Genomic DNA, 5,543 nt, shown 5'->3' with positions numbered 1-5,543 from the left:
ACCTAGAAAGATGTCACAAATGCGGAAAATGGTCACATGGAGGTAAATGTTCAAATAATCAAACCTATTCAAATACCGAATTTGTTACTTTATGCAGAGACGGACCGTTCATATGTTTAGAAGAAAAGACACTGAATGCTCGAAGTTACGCCTATGTAGCCATGGAAAACCAATTAAACCGACTATCTTATGAATGGGATAGATCATATAACTAAGAAATCTATTTCACAGGTAAGTCTGTAAAGTCTTTATTTTTATTTTTATTTTTAACCCTTTGATAATAAACGATAATTTGTTCGCTATAAAGTATTAAATTGGTATTGAATAAAATTAGGTTTGGCGACCGAAATTATTGATATCATTCAAAAAAAATTATTACATCACTGCGCAATTTAACGTTTATTCTTAAGGTATAAATATCTTTAAACAATCAACCCAAAATATTTCAAAAATTCGTCATGAGTTAAATTAGGTCTTGGAACCGAAATTACTTTACCGAAAAGAGGGGCGCATATTTTTGATAATATTTGATTGATTAAAGTGGGATAAAAAGCCAAAAAGATTTTTAATTTTATTTTTACCATGTTTTTAAAATTAATATATAAATCTTAAATTAATATTGTAAACTTTGTAAAAACAATATATTTAAAATTGTAAATATTTGAAAAATTATTATAAGTTTGGTGTGAATTTATAATATGAATTTTTAAAATTAAGTTTGGTGTGAATTTTTAATTTTTAAAAATATGAATTTTTAATTTTATGCATTTCAAATTTTAAGTTTGGTGTGAATTTTTAATATTAATTTTGAATTTTATATTTAAATTGTGTGAATTTAAAAATAAAAAAATTTACTTTATCTCATTAAGTTAAAAAAAATGATTTTTAAAATTCGTCGTAAGTTGAAGACTAGGTCTTTGAACCGAAATTGCTTTACCCGAGGGAGGGACGAGAACTTTTATTATCATTATTTTTAATCTTATTGAATTAAAGTATACCAAAAACATTAAAAAAACTCAAAAATCTTAGCTTTTAAAACAATCGCTACAAAAAGACAAATTTTAAAATTTTGTCGAGGGACGGACTAGGACATCGATCCGAAACGACCTCGTCCTAAATAACAAGGGAAACAAAATTTTAAAATTAATTACTTAATTGTTTTAATAAGTTAAAGATTATATAAAAAAAAATAATACCAAACTCCGCGACTCGCGGAGTTTGGAGGTTTAATCCCCGCGACTCGCGGGAGGACCGAAATACAGAAAAAAATATATAACTGATCGATTAGCTCAGTCCCAACACACCACAAAGAAAAAAAAACTGCGAAAATAAGCTCGAAAAAAACCCGAAAAATACACCCCAAAATCACAATTTTTAACCGTTAATCATCAAATTTTTTACTAAAATCATGTTGAGAAGGATGCTATTAAGGAATTACTCAAGAAAAACGGTAAATTTCTATACCTAAACACCATTTAATCCGAAATTAGTGTTCTTGAGCAATTTTTTCCCCAATTTGATTTTGATGCTTTTTAGTGTAATTAGGCTTAAATTGTTTATGTATTATGCTTGTATAACCTAGATTGATGCTATTTAACATGATTAGAAGCCTTAAACTTCAAATTTTGAGTAATCTAGGGTTTGTGTTCTTGAGCAAATTTGGGGCTTTTTGATATAAACAGGTTATGGCCGATTTTTGTCATGAATTGTTGCTAAATTAAGTAGTGTAACATGTTTAGGTAGTTAAATGATCCAAACTTTGAGCCTAAACATGATTTTGAGAATTAAAGTGGACTTTTTCAAGTCTAAAATTCATGAACTTGATTTTTGAGAGATAATGCCATTTGAAACTTGTTTAGTTGCTAGTAATGATTATTTTGACATGTTATTTGAGTTGAATGCTTATGAACTTGGCGAACATTTTCGTATATGCTTATTTGAAAAAGTGTAGATTTGATAAAAATGTGAAAATGAGCTTAAGTTTGATATAAATTGATCATGTCTTTGTAATTATTTTGATTGATGATTTTGCTGACACTAATGCATATTTGGATGCACAAAAAATTGTGTTTGATGTGTTTTGCAGACTGAAAGGGGTGAATCTTCATCCCAAGCCCGCAATGCTCCTGCTGAGAATGCGGAACAACAGGAGGTGGATAACTACTACAAGCAGGATATACCTCATCCAGTCATGACATTTTCTGATATGCACTTGGAAGATTTGCACCCGAACCTGAGATTTGACAGACTTTGGATAGATTATCCAAAATATCAAAGGGGTTTGCATACTCTTCATTCTAAGGTTGTTGAGGTACCGAGGGTCATAGAATGGGGACCCTTAGAAGCTGTAGAATTGGCCGGGCCAATTAGGGAATTACTTGTACAGAGGTATGGTAATTCTACTTTTAATGACTGGGTACGTTTATTCACCATGCGTAGACCTGTATATAAAGTATGGTGTGAAGAATTGTTGTGTAGTATAGAATTAAATGATCGGGTAGCTAGTTTAACCGATCGATCTTTTATTAGATTTTTGTTAGGAGGTTCGATGCGCCACATGTCTTTACTAGACATGGCTCAGGCTTTACGTATATATACGCCTGAGGAGTTAGCATCTGCCGATTGTAGAGGGTTGATACTAAACGGTAGAAAGATAGATGAAAATTTTGATACACACGGTGTGTGGAGTCAAATGACAAGCCATCACCGTTTCAAAGGGGGAAATTACTCTTATTTGGATATAGATAGAGCTGAATTAAGAGTGATTCATAGGTTTTTAGCTAATTCGATTACACAAAGAGGTAAGAACAAGGAAAATGTAAATGAACAGGATTTGTTTTACCATATGTGTATTCGAGACCCACAAAGCGCTGTAAGTATACCTTATTGTGTGGGTTATTATTTATCAGCTATGGTTAGGGGGATGAGACCGCATAGCATAATAGGAGGTGGTATTTTTATTACTTTGATTGCTGAATATCTCGGTGTGGATATAAGTCGGGGGGGATTATTAGTAGAAGAACCAGAACCCCGCGATACTATAGGTTTAAATGTATACCATGGTGCAAAAGTTTTGAAGAGGCGAAATAACGCCGCAGTACAATACCATGGTAGACATCCACAGGTTGAGAGAAACCAACAGCAAGGTAATGTAGGAGGGGGAAATGAGATGCAAGAAATGCAAAGGTTTATAGCTTCACAGGAATACGAAAATGCTAGACAGAGAGCATTTGAAGATTGGCAAGTTCATCAGAACCAAATCATAGCTCATTGCCAACATATAGGTAGAAACTATATTGCTACACCAAAACCCATCTTCCCTCCCTGGTCTATAGAGATGCAGCCACCGTATCCTACGTATAACCCTGCCGAAGCATTTTATAGCACCTATGGTTATGCTTGGAACCCCTATTGGTATCAATATCATCCCTAGTCTACTTAGTTTTATTTATTTTGTAATTTGTAATGTTGATACATTTAATACTTATGTTAATATTGTAATTTTTTTTTTTATAATTTTCTAACTTTTATTCTTAGATTTTAATAATTTTTGAATGTGGGGTAATATACCAAGCTTCAAAAATATGTATATATGTTTGCAGTTTATCTTATGTACACAACAGGGTAAAACAACGCATTTTCAAAGACTGGCATTAAGTTCAGCAAAAGAAACTAATTTTGACGACAAGATGCAAAATATATGTGAAATAACAACAAGACGGAATGAACAAATGATGTGCACCATTTATCATTCAGCAAACAAACGCCAATATGTTTGGAAACTTTGGTAAAATTTAATCATTTTCACACAAATCACCCTCAATAATTTAAATTGTTACTAATTTCTTGCAAATGAGGGCATTGCAAGATCTTAAGTGTGGGAAGGGGTTAAATTCCTTCGGATTTTTAAAATTTTTACTTTATACACTTGGTTACCATTAAAAATACTAGTAAAGCAGTAGTTGTATTAGAATCTAGTGCTCTCTGATAATAAAGAACAGCCCTAGTCTTATATACTGACTACCCAATTCTAGTAAAATTTTTAAAAATTTTCAATTAAATGAACTCAAAATCATGTTTATACATATTTATGAACGATAAAACTAGGTTTTAACACCGAAATTATTGTTACCTTGGAAAGGACATAAATTGAGAAACAAACCAAAATGTTAAAATTCATTTAATATGGAATAGAGGACGATAAAAAGGAAAATAAAAGCCAAGTGTGGGAAAATTTACCAAGTTATTCAAAACATATGTCACATATTTTTGTACAAATAACTGAAAATACTTTTGCTTTGGACTAAACTAAACTGCTTTACTCGATGAAAGAAAAGAAGAGATGGATCTACATGATGAATCAATTCCATCATTAAAAGGAAGTAAAGTCTTCCGAAAAAGACACGCGCTTCTTGATTTAGGTCATGAAGTTGTCGTCCAGACCAGCTGTAGGTTGACGAAAAATCTAGAAAAGTCATCACTAAAATCAGCAGGAAATCCACGGACCTCAGCATCAAACAGGGTCGCCAAGTGGTCAGACTTATCCTAACCATGAGAGGATCTGTCTTGTACAATGGGGGGCACCATGCAAATTAGCTGGATAAGACTAATGAATCAGATCCCCAGGAAGGATAATCTCCTTAAAAGATCAAAAATCAGCTTTTAAGACTGATATTACTCAATCCTAGAGATTGACCTTAAAGATTGAGAATTCAAACTCATGGAATTCAATGATATCTAAACTCGAGCTTGAACGAGAAAATATTTTGATCAAAATTATAAACCGATTTGTTTTCTGAAAACCCTATTTTCAATGCGTTCATTACCATTGAACGTAAAATCCTAGGAATTCACCTGGAATTCATTAGGTCACCTGAACTAAATCGGGTGTCAACCGTAAGAACGGTGGTTGCATAGCATGGTCAAAGACAGGACCTTGTGCCAGACCGAAAAATCATAAGGGTGAGCTTTACTATTGCTCCTACCAAGGATAGTAAGTGCGTCCGACACGTTATAGACCATAATTAAAAGCATGTCAGGGGACATTGCCTTAACAGTTGCTTGTTCAACGCTTTCCTTTACAACCGGACGGTAGTTTACCGAAAGGTAATATACGGGACAAGTAAACTAGACGTGTTGCTTTTCAAATACAAGGTTAGCAAGTGGGTGACACAAAACCGCAAGTTTTGAGCTAAAATTTTCAAATCTGAAACCCACCAAAACCACAAAAATATTTTTCAAACACCGGTAAAGGGTTATTCCGGAAAACTTATCTAGGGTAAAAACTAGATTTAATTTTCAAAAGATCAAATGTTTTCATAAAGATCCAATTTCCTTAATGGATCTAAATTTTTATAGTCATGTGGGACTGTAAACCATATCGTTACTACCATTGTTTATACCGCAGTAAAGAAATCACTGATGTACAAAGTATGAAGAATAAAGAAGTGATTCTAGTATTTCAAGACGATATTGCTTGAGGACAAGCAATGCTCAAGTGTGGGAATATTTGATAATGCTAAAAACGAACATATATTTCATAG

Source organism: Rutidosis leptorrhynchoides, chromosome 9, assembly GCF_046630445.1.
Source record: "Rutidosis leptorrhynchoides isolate AG116_Rl617_1_P2 chromosome 9, CSIRO_AGI_Rlap_v1, whole genome shotgun sequence".
NCBI classification, from domain to species: Eukaryota; Viridiplantae; Streptophyta; class Magnoliopsida; order Asterales; family Asteraceae; genus Rutidosis; species Rutidosis leptorrhynchoides.
Note: the sequence above shows the minus strand (reverse complement) of the source record.